The sequence below is a fragment of the Pelodiscus sinensis genome, chromosome 16 (assembly GCF_049634645.1).
Source record: "Pelodiscus sinensis isolate JC-2024 chromosome 16, ASM4963464v1, whole genome shotgun sequence".
NCBI lineage: Eukaryota > Metazoa > Chordata > Testudines > Trionychidae > Pelodiscus > Pelodiscus sinensis.
The window spans coordinates 251,045-264,939 of record NC_134726.1 but is presented as its reverse complement, the minus strand read 5'-3'; the positions used below and the strand labels follow the sequence as shown (position 1 = coordinate 264,939).

General features: G+C 45.7%; 1 protein-coding gene across 7 annotated transcripts in view; it reads left to right on the top strand.

Annotated features, from left to right (window-relative positions):
- The window catches only part of FBXL16 (F-box and leucine rich repeat protein 16), a 282,879-nt gene that overhangs the window by 70,207 nt on the left and 198,777 nt on the right, over positions 1-13,895 (top strand). For 6 of the 7 annotated variants that reach the window (XM_075898947.1, XM_075898946.1, XM_075898944.1 and 3 more), the window contains 2 exons: positions 786-876; positions 4,148-4,250. The gene's annotated coding sequence lies outside the window, so the exon portion shown is untranslated. Of the gene's footprint in view, positions 1-785; positions 877-4,147; positions 4,251-5,897; positions 6,060-13,895 lie in introns of all 7 variants that reach the window. The other variant, XM_075898943.1, reaches the window with a different exon arrangement.

Genomic DNA, 13,895 nt, shown 5'->3' with positions numbered 1-13,895 from the left:
GCAAGGCTTCGGCTCTGTTCTCTAGTGCTCAGAACGCTGTGGTCAGATCTGTACTACAAACTTACATATATCTTACAATACTAGGACTGGAAGGGACCTTGAGAGGTCATCAAGTCCAGTCCCCTGCCCCCACAGCAGGACCGAGCACCTTCTAGATCATCCCTGATAGATGTCTATCCAGCCTGCTCTTAAATATCTCCAGAGGTGGAGATTCCACAACCTCCCTAGGCAATTTATTCCAGTGTTTAACCACCCTGACCGTTAGGAAGTTTTTCCTAATGTCCATTCCAAATCTCCCTTGTTACAATTTTGGCCCATTGCTTCTTGTCCTAACATAGATATACTGTCCTCACATAGTTATACTGCCTTAACCTCTGGTATAGACAGCACTCTGATGATAGGAGAGCATCTCCCATCGACATATCCACCTGTTTGAGGGACTGTGGCTAAACTACACTGATGGGAGAAGCTCTCCCTTCGGTGTAGGAGCTTCTTTATCAAAGTGTTATAGTGGCTTAGCTGCAGCATTTCAGTGCTGTATGTGTGGCTAAGCCATTAGACCATGGGGAGGTACCACAAAACCAGGAATGGCTATTATCACCATGACTATGGCAAATGCTAAGGGCAGGTGAACAGAGCGTTTGTCCTGGGGGCACAGACCTGCTCCAATTGGGTGCTTGTGAGGGGGGTGTTTGGGTGCCAAAAACCTTTTCTAGTCTGGCTGTCAATATGGTTGTTGCTGCTTTTGAGCTTGATGTCTTTGCCTCCATCTTTTCCTTCTCTAGGATCCTCTTGCTTTAGGAGCCACTGCAAGTATCACCATGCGGCCATGTAGCAAGCACCTTCAGCAGCTGCTTGCTTACTTCCTAGACAGTGGTGAGTTTACATTATTTTATGTTCTGGGTTATGCAGGATGTCCAACTAGATGCACAGAGCAATCTCTTCAAGCTTGAAGAGTCATGGGTATTGATAATGATAGGTAAACTGAGTCCCAAGAAAAGCTTTTATTTAACTTAAACCCTGTTTGATCACATTGCAGCTAGAGGGGACTTGAGTGAGTTAATGCAAATTATGAAGGGACTAAGGAAAGTTAAGCAGTTCTTCCATTTGTATCCTGTGCTGTTATATGACAACTAATGGCGTGGGAAAGCCTTCTATCTATGACTGTTTACTTTTGTCTATTATGTTAGATTTGCTCTGTGGCTGAGCACTTTCACACTCGGTGCATAGAACACAGAGCGCTGCATAATTCCTCTCTCGGCATGCTGAGTGCTCTTTAAGAGGTCTGTTGATCTAGAACTGTCCAAATGAATCATAGCATGCATTTTTACATCAATTTTACCCAGTCCACATTTCTCATTGATTTTTCAGTAGAAATTTTCCTGAGTGAGAGCCAGAGGATGTAGGAGCTAATCAGGATGTAGGTGTCCCATCTTAACAACTCAGGTTATAGCCTTTGCGAAAGAAGGTACATTTCTACACTGTTTTACACTCACCTGCCCAGTAACTAACAGCTGTAGTACTACCTGGCTCTAACCTAGCACTCTCCTACCTTTGGGCAAGAGAGACCTGGAAGTGAATGTGGGCACACAGGAGAATTCCATCCCAGACATATTTCTCAATCTATTGTATCCAGCTGAGCCCTGGATTTGCTTCAATCCCACGGACAGAGATAAATACCTTCAGGATCTATATACAGCATTCCTAAAACCGAAATACCCACCTGGCAAAGTGCAAAAACAGATTGACAGAGCCAAAAAAGAACCCAGACACAAATTACTTCAAGACAAACCCCAAAAAGAAAACAACAGAATTCCACTTCTAATTACCTACAGTCTACAACTTAAACCCCTCCCACACATTATCCACAATCTACAACCTATCTTGGACAATGACCCCTCACTCTCAGAGGCCTTGGGGGAAAGGCCTATTCTTGCTTACAGAAAACCCCCCAACATGAAAAAAAAACCTCTGGAAACAATGCCACACAGTTACATCATAAGTATCCAGGAACCCACCCCTGCAATCAGCCCCATTGCCAACTCTGCCCACATATCTATATAAGCTCATTCATCACTGGAGCCAACCACATAGCCACCAAATCAGAAGCTCATTTAACTGCACATCCAGTAATGTGATCTATGCTATCAAATGCCAGCAGTGCTCCACTGTAATAAATATTGGACAAACTGGACAGTCCCTATGGGAAAGAATCAATGGACAGAAATCAGATATCAGTAAAGGGAACATACAGAAACCTGTTGGTGAACACTTTAATTTGCCTCGTCATTCATTAAGAGATCTTCAAGTTGCGGTTTTGTTACAGACCAATTCCACAAGCCAAATACACAGGGAAGGGTTGGAACTACAATTCATTCACAAGTTTAATTCTCATGCCAATGGTTTGAATCGAGATACCAGATGACTGGGACATTATCAACCAACCAAGCAATGAAGGTGCCAATGGTTCTTTGTCTGTGTAGATTCTGGTGTTAGTACTCTTCCTCTCTAATTGCTAACTAATGGTCCTTATCTGCTTCTTTTAATTATCCAGTTTTTAGGTGCTTATAGATTGCCGGTTTTACCAGCTTGCTTTTCCCTTTGATATTTATATACCCAGTGCCTCCTTTTGTTCCCCCCCCCAAATCTTCTCCCCTATTTATTTTGGTGTTCTGTACGTACAACACTCTAGTCACCTGAGGAAGTGGGCTGTGCCCATGAAAGCTCATGATACCATCTATATGTTTTGTTAGTCTTTAAAGTGCTACCATACTACATGTTGTTTTTTAAGTTTATCCTGTACAGACTAACTCAGGGTATGTCTACACTACAAAGTTAGTTCGAACTAACGGATGTTAGTTCGAACTAACATTCATAGCCGCCACACTAGCGCTCCGTTAGTTCGAATTTAATTCGAACTAACGGAGCGCTTAGTTCGAACTAGGTAATCCTCATTCCACGAGGATTAAGCCTAGTTCGAATTTACTAGTTCGAATTAAGGGCTGTGTAGACCCTTAATTCGAACTAGTGGGAGGCTAGCCCTCCCCAGGTTTCCCTGGTGGCCACTCTGGGGAAACTCGTCTGCCCCCCTCCCGGCCCCGGACCCCTTAAAGGGGCACGGGCTGGCTACGGTGCCCGTGCCAGGTGCAAGCCTGCCAGCACCCAGCCAGCAGACCCTGCACCTGGCACGGATTGAGCCACCCACCCGATGCCCCCCAGCCCTCCCCCTCTTCCCGGGACCAGGCTGGCGGCTCCCGGGAGCTTGCCCGGGACTGCAAGAGGCGGGCACCCGCCTGGGCTAGTGCGGACATCGTGGACCTTGTCCACAATCTCCGCACTAGGCACAGGAAAGTGGCCGGCTAGGGCAGGAGAGCTGCCAGCATGGCCACCCAGGAGCAGGTGTGCATGAAAATCAAGGGGGTCAGACCAAAGGTCCATCTAGCCCAGTAGCCTGTCTGAACGAGGTGTACAGATAGTTCGGATTAGGAAGCCTAATCCGAACTATCTAGTCCATGCCGCGTGTAGCCGCGCGGCACGGGGTTCGCACTAGCCGGCTTTTAAAAATGGCGACGCCGGCTTTATGCTAATGAAGCACGGGAAATTCAAATCCCGGGCTTCATTAGCAAGTTCGGTATGCATACATTACCCCCCTAGTTCGAACTAGGGGGGTAGTGTAGACATACCCTTATTTAGTCTCCTAACTTCCACTGATTTCAATTAAAGTTAGGAGCCTAAGAGGATCTGAGTCTAAGTTCAGGGCAATGAAATCTCATATTTCAGTGCATAAATAAAGGATATCATGAAAGGCATGGTTGTCCACATGCATAGGTGCATTCAGGTAAATGCACCACTGGTGTAATCTGTAGAAGTCTATAGAGTTAGGACGGGGATTAATCTGGTTACTTGGTCACTGTTTTTTTTTCTCTAGTCTTTTCAAAAAGACCCAGTATTGGCCACTGCCAGAGGCATGATACTAGACTAATTGGACTACAGATACACCTGCCAATATCACAGAGCTACAAATAGGAACATCTGGGGAGAAAAAAACAGGGACAAATGAAATACATTGAAATTTTAACTGGTAGAGCTTTTTAGAGAACAGTGATGTATATATCTAGCTAAAATACCCTTTCTCCTTTATATATAGGTTAGACTGATTATTTCCAGTGCAAGTGGATCAAGAGAGGCTCTGCAGTGATGTAAAGCAGCATATTCCTGTGTGATGATGTGGGGATCTGTCCACATACCAGGTATGAATTATGAGTGTGATTATGAACTATCTGTATGGCTTTGTGTCAAGCTGCAAACTCCATTTTGAATGACTTGCTGTCTTTGGGTGTGTCTAGACTACATGCCTCCTTCGACGGAGGCATGTAGATTAGCCAGATCGGAAGAGGGAAATGAAGCCGCGATTAAAATAATCGCGGCTTCATTTAAATTTAAATGGCTGCCCCGATCTGCCGATCAGCTGTTTGTCGGCAGATCGGGGGAGTCTGGACGCGATGCGCCGACAAAGAAGCCTTTCTTCATCGGCACAGGTAAGCCTCGTGAAACCAGGTTTACCTGTGCCGATGAAGAAAGGCTTCTTTGTCGGCGCATCGCGTCCAGACTCCCCCGATCTGCCGACAAACAGCTGATCGGCAGATCGGGGCAGCCATTTAAATTTAAATGAAGCCGCGATTATTTTAATCGCGGCTTCATTTCCCTCTTCCGATCTGGCTAATCTACATGCCTCCGTCGAAGGAGGCATGTAGTCTAGACACACCCTTTGTGTCTCCATGTTGAACAGAAATTTCAAGGCATGAGGGCCTGGGCCTAAAACTGGAGGGTCGTTAATTCTTGATGATCTATTCAAACAGAAGTATGGTTGGCCAGGTAGTGGTAACAAAGCAACAGGTCACCTGGTGAGGGATTTGAAACTAAAACAATGCTTGAGAAAGTGAGTGGATGGTTATAGAATAGAGGGTCTCTCAGCAGCCATTTGAAAGAGCACAAGTGACCACAAGCAGACATAGAGGAAGCCTGGATGGGAGAGTGGAAGGATACTGATAATAGAAGTTGGAGTAAGAGAAATAGAATGATTCCGAAAGAAGCCATTTGCTGCAGGCGGGTCATGGCCTGCTCAGAAGGCTCTGCCAAAGCCCAGAGCACTCTCCAGAGTGCTGGGACAGGTGTACAGGTGTGTTTATTATTTTGTGTAGATCTGTGTATTGCTTATGTTACTTAAGCAGAGCACTGTTGTTTAGAATTCTGTGCAAAGTCTGTGTCAGCTTCACTTCCAAAAACCTTGTAGTGTAAACATAGCCTAAGGGATTGCAACCTTGCTGGGCTGCTCTGGCAGTCAGGATCAGATGAGAATTGTTGTTGTAAGTGTATCGGCTGAGCTGATCATTTCTTTGTTTAGGGGGGTCTGAGCTGTGAAGCCCAGATCTTGATTACAGATTTTCCTAGGGTCCTGTGGAGTTTGCATCAGGCCTAGCTCCAGTTCTGCGTGAGCTAGACAGGCTCTGATTATGGAAGGCCTGGCTGCTTCTCTCTGGAAATATATAGTGAGGTTGTTTTCAGCACTAGATCCTTGTAAATAGGTTTGGTTACACTGCATAGCAGGGAAATTCCAAGTTGGCAGCCACACAGTCTCGGCTCGCAGCCTGCCCTGGAATGTAGGGACTGAGTTCCCCAGGGAACTCTCAAAATGCACTCTATGGCGGTGACAGTTACGCACCAGGCCCTTCCCAATGTAAGGAGTATTCACAGGCTGGCAGCATGAAATAATTCAGAGCTGAAGCAGCCTCAGGGTTTGTCCTGATTCATCTTTTTGACAGATCTAAAAGGTGAATTTAGTCCTGTGTATGAGAGAGGCCCTCGTGACTATAGACCCCTATTTGCTCTCTGAACAGGAGTGACACCAGCAATAACTCTCTGCTGCACTGCCAGAGAGAGCCCGAGGGAGAGAACATAAGAATGGCCGTACTGGGTCAGACCAAAGGTCCATCGAGCCCAGTACCCTGTCTGCCGACCATGGCCAATGCCAGGTGTCCCTGAGGGTGTGAATCGAACAGGTAATGATCAAGCAATCTCTCTCCTGCCATCCATCTCCACCCTCTGACAGACAGAGGCTGGGGACACCGTTCCTTTCCCGTACTGGCTAATAGCCATTTATGGACTTAACCTCCATGAATTTATCTAGTTCTCTTTTAAACCCTGTTATAGTCCTAGCCTTCACAACCTCCTCAGGCAAGGAGTTCCACAGGTTGACTGTGCGCAGTGTGAAGAAGAACTTCCTTTTATTTGTTTTAAACCTGCTGCCCATTAGTTTCATTTGGTGGCCCCTAGTTCTTATATTACGGGAACAAGTAAATAACTTTTCCTTATTCACTTTTTCCATACCATTCATGATTTTATAGACCTCTATCATATCCTCCCTTAATCTCCTCTTTTCCAAGATGAAAAATCCCAGTCCCTTTAATCTCTCCTCACATGGGACCCATTCCAAACCCCTAATCATTTTAGTTGCCCTTCTCTAAACCTTTTCCAGTGCCAGTATATCTTTTTTGAGATGAGGAGACCACATCTGTACACAGTATTCAAGATGTGGGCGTCCCATGGATTTATATAAGGGCAATAAGATATTCTCCATCTTATTCTCTATCCCTTTTTTAATTATTACTAACGTCCTGTTTGCTTTTTTGACTGCCGCTGCACACTGCGTGACGTCTTTAGAGAACTATCCATGATGACTCCAAGATCTCTTTCCTGATTAGTTGTAACTAAATTAGCCCCCATCATATTATATGTCTAGTCGGGGTTATTTTTTCCAATGTGCATTACTTTACATTTATCCACATTAAATTTCATTTGCCATTTTGTTGCCAAGTCACTTAGTTTGCTGAGATCTTTTTGAAGTTCTTCACAGTGTGCTTTGGTGTTAACTACCTTGAGCAGTTTAGTATCATCTGTAAACTTTGCCACCTCACTATTTACCCCTTTCTCCAGATCATTTATGAATAAGTTGAATAGGATTGGTCCTAGGACTGACCCTTGAGGAACACCACTACTTACCCCTCTCCATTCTGAAAATATACCATTTATTCCTACCCTTTGTTTCCTGTCTTTTAACCAGTTCTCAGTCCATGAAAGGATCTTCCCTCTTATCCATGACAACTTAATTTACGTAAGAGCCTTTGGTGAGGGACCTTATCAAAGGCTTTCTGGAAATCTAAGTACACTATATCTACTGGATTCCCCCTTGTCCACGTTTGTTAACCCCTTCAAAGAACTTTAATAGATTAGTAAGACATGATTTCCCTTTACAGAAACCATGTTGACTTTTGCCCAACAAATTATGTTCTTATATATGTCTGACAATTTTATACTTTACTATTGTTTCAACTAATTTGCCCGGTACTGACGTTAGACTTACTGTTCTGTATTTGCCGGGAGCGCCTCTAGAACCCCTTTTAAATATTGGCGTTCCATTAGCTATCTTGCAGTCATTGGGTACAGAAGCAGATTTAAAGGATAGATTACAAACCACAGTTAATAGTTCCGCACTTTCACATTTGAGTTCTTTCAGAACTCTTGGGTGAATGTCATCTGGTCCCGGTGACTTGTTACTGTTAAGTTTATCAATTAATTCCAAAACCTCCTCTAATGACACTTCAATCTGTGACAAGTCCTCAGATTTGTCACCTACAAAGGATGGGTCAGGTTTGGGAATCTCCCTAATGTCCTCAGCAGTGAAGACTGAAGCAAAGAATTCATTTAGTTTCTCCGCAATTACTTCATTGTCTTCAAGTGCTCCTTTGGTATCTCGATCATCCAGGGATTCCTGCTTCTGATGTACTTAAAAATATTTTGTTATTACCTTTTGAGTTTTTGGCTAGCTGTTCTTCAAACTCCTTTTTGGCTTTTCTTATTACATTTTACACTTAATTTGGCAGTGTTTATGCTTCTTTCTATTTACCTCGCTAGGATTTGACTTCCACTTTTTACAAGATGTCTTTTTATCTCTCACTGCTTCTTTTACATGGTTGTTAAGCCACAGTGGCTCTTTTTTAGTTCTTCTATTACGTTTTTTTAATTTGGGGTATACATTTAAGTTGGGGCCTCTATTGTGGTGTCTTTGAAAACTGTCCATGCAGCTTGCAGGGATTTTACTCTAGTCACTGTACCTTTTAATTTCTGTTTAACTAACCTCATTTTTGCATAGTTCCCCTTTTTTAAATTAAATGCCACAGTATTGGTCTGCTGAGGTGTTCTTCCCAGCACAGGAATGTTAAATGTTATTATATTATGGTCACTATTCCCAAGCGGTCCTGTTATAGTTACCTCTTGGACCAGATCCTGTGCACCACTCAGGACTAAATCGAGAATTGCCTATCCCCTTGTGGGTTCCTGTACCAGCTGCTCCAAGATGAAGTCATTTAAGGTATCAAGAAATTTTGTGTCTGCATCTTGTCCCAAGGTAACATGTACCCAGTCAATATGAGGATAGTTGAAATCCCCCACTACTATTGAGTTCTTTATTTTGATAGCCTCTCTAATCTCCCTTAGCATTTCACAGTCACTATTACTGTCCTGGTCAGGTGATCGATAATAGATCCCTATTGTCAAGACTTGACAAATGGCAGCAAAAGCCGCTCGCCAGCCCCGCACTGCGCATGCGTAAGACCTGCATTGCGCATGCGCGCGCCACAAATGAACGGGGCGCCCATCTGAAATCTACTCGCCACGGGCAAGTAAATTCAATACTTTGTTGAGCCCTGTCTGTTGTTATATTCTATTTAGAGCAGGGAATTGCTATCCATAGCGATTCTATGGAACATGTTGATTCATTTAAGATTTTTACTTCATTGGATTCTAAATTCTCTTTCACATATAGTGCCACTCCTCAACCCGCTCGATCTCTTCTGTCCTTCCGATATATTTTGTACCTGGAATGATTGTCCCCCATTGATTGTCCTCACTCCACCAGGTTTCTGTGATGCCTATTATATCAGTATCCTCCTTTAACACGAGGCACTCATGTTCACCCATCTTACTTTTTAGACTTCTAGCATTTGTGTACTTTAAAAACTTGTCACTGTTTCTTTGTCTGCCCTTTTCTGATGTGTCAGATTCTTTTTTATGTGAATGCTTTTTGTCTGATCTGGCCCATACTTTATCCTCTTCCATCCTCTCCTCCTGACTAAAACCTAGAGAATCTCTATCAATAGACTCACCTCTAAGAGATGTCTCTGTCCAATCCACATGCTTCTCCACACCAATTGGCTTTCCCCCATCTCTTAGTTTAAAATCTGCTCTGCAACCTTTTTAATGTTAAGTGCCAGCAGTCTGGATCCACTTTGGTTTAGGTGGAGCCCATCCTTCCTGTATAGGCTCCCCCATCCCAAAAGTTTCCCTAGTTCCTTATAAAGCTAAACCCCTCCTCCCTACACCATTGTCTCATCCACGCATTGAGCATCTGAAGCTCTGCCTGCCTACCTGGCCCTGCGTGTGGAACTGGAAGCATTTCTGAGAATGCCACCATAGAGGTCCTGGATTTAGGCTGCTCTTTCCTAGTAGCCTAAATTTGGCCTCCAGGACATCTCTTCTGCCCTTCCCTATGTCATTGGTACCTACGTGTACCACGACCACCGGCTCCTACCCACACTACACATAAGTCTATCTAAATGCCTTGAGAACCGCAATCTTCGCACCGTATAGTTCTCCTAGTCATCGCAAACCCAGCTATCTACATTTCTAATGATCAAATCTCCCATTAATAACACCTGCTTTTTCCTACTGACTGGAGTTCCCTCACCTGGAGAGGTAACCTCAATGCGAGAGGATACCCCAACATCTGGAAGGAGACTCTCGACTATGGGAAGGTTTCCCTCTGCTCCTTTCCTGAGCCTTTCATCCTCCTTAAGGGGCTGTCTGACCAGAGGTGGGAAATTCTACAGTGTCCTGGAAAGCCTCATCTATGTATCTCTCTGCCTCCCTCAGCTCCTTCTGTTCAGCCACCCTGGTCTCCAAAGCCCGTACGTGGTCTCTGAGGGCCAGGAGCTCCTTGCACCGAATGCACACATATGCCACCGGTCCATGGGGCAGGTAATCATACATGCTACACTGAGTGCAATAAACAGAATAGTCCCCACTCTGCTTTTGGGCTTCTGCCTGCATTCTCTCCTGTAGCTACCTAGGTTATTAATAGGATATCAAAACTTCCTGATTTAAAACCTTTAAACTGAACTATAAAGAATGGCAAGTGTATAAAGAATGATCCCTTCCCACTCCCCTTCCAAACTTCCTCTCAAAACTCCCTGTTTTCTGCTCTTGGTCGCTGACTCACTGCTTTATAAAGCCCTGGCCTGTCTGATAGCCCCGCCCCCTGACTAAGGCTCAGCCAATTAACAGAGGCTTCTAGATTTCAAACCTTTACAAGCTCACAGCTTCCAACTGCCGGCCACAGCATATGCTCCTTCAGACAAATAAAGAGACAAACACAAGCTCAGCACACAGCAAGTAACCCCCAAACACACACTACAGACAGCCGCTTACCTCAAGGGTCCTGTATTTGCTCCTCCTTCACCTGGAGAACTCCCTCTCAAAATTCCCTGTTTGCTGACCCTGTTCACAAAGAAGGTGGGAAGTTCAGTCCTTGCAACTTCTTCATTCATTCTTTTGCTCCTCTATGGAGCCTACCAGCTATTGTGATGGCTGTCTGCCTGTTGGGACCTGGATGTAGACTCACCAACTCACATAACCCTGGCCACCCACCATGCTGCCATCATGTTAACATCATCTTGGCACTGCCAGTGAGTGGATCTAGCCATCATGCCCTCTAAGACATTCCCACTAGCCTTCAACTTCCTAGCTCTACTCCTGCTGCAAAGCCTGTATGTGAATGGAGGAATTTCTAAGTTTGTTGTCAGCCACAAACAGGAGCTACAGGTGTGAAATTCTGCGGTTCATCTTAATGAGGTGTCCAGTTTCAAACTTAATGTCCAACCTAAACCTCCCTTCCTGCAGTTTAAGCCCATTGCTTCTTGTCCTGTCCTCAGAGGCCAAGGAGAACAATTTTTCTCCTTCCTCCTCGTGACACCCTTTTAGATGCTTGAAAACCACTATCATGTCCCCTCTCAGTCTTCTCCTTTCCAAACTAAGCAAGCCCAGCTCTTTCGGTCTTCCTTCATAGGTCATGTTGTCTAGACCTTTAATCCATCTTGCTCTTCTCTGGACCTTCTCCAATTTCTCCACTTCTTTCTTGAAATGTGGTGACCTGAACTGGACACAATACTCCAACTGAGGCCTAATCAGCACAGAGTAGAGTGGAAGAATGACTTCTTGTGCCTTGCTCATAACACTCCTGTTAATGCATCCCAGAATCATGTTTGCTTTTTTTTGCGACAGCATCACATTGTTGACTCATAGGGTATGTCTACACTACAAAGTTAGTTCGAACTAACGGACGTTAGTTCGAACTACCTTTAATAGGTGCTACACTAGTGCTCCGCTAGTTCGAATTTGAATCGAACTAGCGGAGCGCTTAGTTCGAACTAGGTAAACCTCATTTTACGAGGACTAACGCCTAGTTCGAACTAGCTAGTTCGAACTAAGGGCTGTGTAGCCCTTTAGTTCGAACTAGTGGGAGGCTAGCCCTCCTCAGGTTTCCCTGGTGGCCACTCTGGCCAACACCAGGGAAACTCTATGCCCCCCTCACGGCCCCGGACCCCTTAAAGGGGCACGGGCTGGCTACGGTGCCCGTGCCAGGTGCAAGCCTGCCAGCACCCAGCTAGCAGACCCTGCACCTGGCACGGCACAGAGCCACCCACCCGATGCCCCCCAGCCCACCCCCTCTTGCCGGGACCAGGCTGGCGGCTCCCGGGAGCTTGCCCTGGACCGCAAGAGGCAGGCACCTTCCTGGGCTAGTGCGGACATCGTGGACCTCGTCCATGATCTCCGCACTAGGCACAGGAAAGTGGCCGTCTAGGGCAGGAGAGCTGCCAGCCTGGCCACCCAGGACCAGGTGTGCATGAAAATCAAGGGGGTCCACTGAGACCCCCGACACTGAGCCCTGAGCTTACAATGGCCATCCTGGGTCAGACCAAAGGTCCATCTAGCCCAGTAGCCTGTCTGCCGACAGCGGCCAACCCTAGGAACCCTGGAGGGGATGGACCGAAGACAGTGACCAAGCCATTTGTCTCGTGCCATCCCTCTCCAGCCTTCCACAAACTTTGGGCAGGGACACCACTCCTACCCTCTGGCTAATAGGACTCCATGGACCCAACCTCCATGACTTGATCTCACTTCCCTTTAAACTCTGTTCGAGTTGTAGCCTTCACAGCCTCCTGCAGCAAGGAGTTCCACAGGTTAACTATTTGCTTTGTCAAGAAGAACAACTTTCTCTTACTAGTTTCAAGCCTGCTACCCATTCCTTTCCTTTGGTGTCCTCTAGTCCTTCTTTATGGGAACTCAGGAAGAACTTTTATGAATGCACCCTCTCCACCCAACCCCTGCTTTTAGAGACCTCTATCCTGTCCCCTCTCCGTCTCCTCTTTTCTAAGCTGAACAGTCCCAGTCTCTGTAGCCTTTCTTCATATGGGACCTGTTCCCAACCCCTGATCATGTTAGTTGCCCTCCCCTCTCCCAGCCTTTCTCTTCCCCTCTCCCACCTCCTTTTCCCAGCCTCCCCCAGTTTTTTTCAATAAAGACAGAGTCAATGTTGGAAGAAACGTTATCTTTATTTTGTACATCAATAAGAAGGGGGGCTAGGGAAGGGTAAGTGGAAGGAGGTGAGGGAGGAATGGGGTACGAGCCCCCGATGGGGAGGACTGGGCTGGCTCTGCGGGCTTCTGGGGGTGGAAGCTCTCCTGCAGCCCCCCAATTACTCCCTCTCCCCAGATGGCAGCCTGCGGCAAGTGCAGCCGGGCTGATGGCCGAGTGGTGTGATGTGCCCAGTGTGGGCACTCAGGGCACTCCAAGCCAGAACTTCTTTGCAAGCGGGGCACCCCTTAGAACTGTGTGTCCGGGGTGGGGGTCGGGACCCTTTAAGCGCAGCCCTCGGCTAGCCTGAGACAGCATCTCCATGCTCTAAGTCCTCCTTTTATGCCCTGCCGGCACTGCTTCCGGCCATCCTTAAGCCCTGTTCAGAGTCCACTCAATGTGGACTTACTAGTTCGAACTAGCAAAACGCTAGTTCGAACTAGTTTTTAGTTCTAGATGCGTTAGTTCGAACTAGCTTAGTTCGAATTAACTAATTCGAACTAAGTTAGTTCGAACTAGCGCTGTAGTGTAGACGTACCCATATTTAGCTTGTGGTCCTCTATGACTCCTAGATCCCTTTCTGCAGTACTCCTTCCTAGATAGTCGCTTCCCGTTCTCTGTGTGTGAAATTGATTGTTCCTTCCTAAGTGGAGTACTTTGCATTTGTCCTTATTAAACTTCATCCTATTTACCTCAGACCATTTCTGCAGCCAGTTATGCACTCACCTTATAGTAGCCCCATCTAAGTTGTATTTGTCTAGTTTATTGATCATGCGAGAACATATCAAATGCCTTACTAAAGTCTAGGTATAGCACGTCCACCACTTCTCCATTATTCTCATGACTCGTTATCCTATCAAAGAAAGCTATCGGATTGGTTTGACATTATTTGTTCTTTACAGGTCCATGCTGGCTGTTACCTATCGCCTTATTATCTCCCAGGTGTTTGCAGATGAATTCCTTAATTACCTGTGTCATTATCTTTCCTGGCACAGAAGTTAAATTGACTGGTCTGTAGTTTCCTGGGTTGTTCTTATTTCCCATTTTATAGATGGGCACTATATTTGCCCTTTTCTAGTCTTCTGGAATTTCTCCTTTCTTCAGAGATGATAGTTAAAGGTTCAGATACCTCCTCTATCAGTTCCTTG